At 40.3% G+C, this 626-nt stretch overlaps 1 protein-coding gene across 1 annotated transcript in view; it reads left to right on the forward strand.

The window, feature by feature from the left end:
• The first annotated feature begins 412 nt into the window (after positions 1-412).
• scn8ab (sodium channel, voltage gated, type VIII, alpha subunit b) overlaps positions 413-626 on the forward strand; it is a 51,158-nt gene continuing 50,944 nt past the window's right edge. The window contains 1 exon segment of the mRNA XM_020593259.1: positions 413-525. The gene's annotated coding sequence lies outside the window, so the exon portion shown is untranslated.

The following is a 626-nucleotide window of genomic DNA, read 5'->3' on the forward strand; positions in this document are numbered from 1 at the left end:
TCAAATGAGAGATATGTTTGACACATATAAAGTCAAAAATAGGGAGTCCCTCGCTCTGAAATTACATTTCTTATAATTATATTTAGTAAACTTTTCATTTGCAACAGTGAATCAAGTGGATGGGTTGTGCCATGGCCCTGCAAGTTTATATAAAGTCTCATTATAATCTCAGGTTATGTCTTAAATGTGTGTGGTAACTTACAGGTCTAATTTTAAAAATAATATGGAATTGTACAGTTAATATCTGATACAGATATTGTGCTAGAACGACAAAAGACTGTTATTCGGGTATATAAACAGTCAACAGCTAAGTTGCTGCGGTCTCGCGTCCCCTTATTGAAAATAAAGGCATTCACCGACACTCCCTAACAATTTGCTGAGAGTCATCAATTATGCAGGGCAGCCGCGCGCACTGGGAAGGAAGATAGCAGCAACAATATGGCGACAGCCGCAGTTACTCCCGACTCTTTTCTACATCTGCAGTTCAGTGACAGCTGTCTGGATTTGTGTTAATACAAGAAAAAAGTAAGTAGGCAATCCGTTTTCTGCTTTGTCTGATATTTTTGGTCGTGGGATGGATCGCAGTCCTACTTTGTCGACTGACTGCATCCCAGTGCCGCAGAGCG

Source organism: Monopterus albus, unplaced genomic scaffold (genome assembly GCF_001952655.1).
Source record: "Monopterus albus unplaced genomic scaffold, M_albus_1.0 scaffold18.1, whole genome shotgun sequence".
In the NCBI taxonomy this organism is placed as follows: domain Eukaryota; kingdom Metazoa; phylum Chordata; class Actinopteri; order Synbranchiformes; family Synbranchidae; genus Monopterus; species Monopterus albus.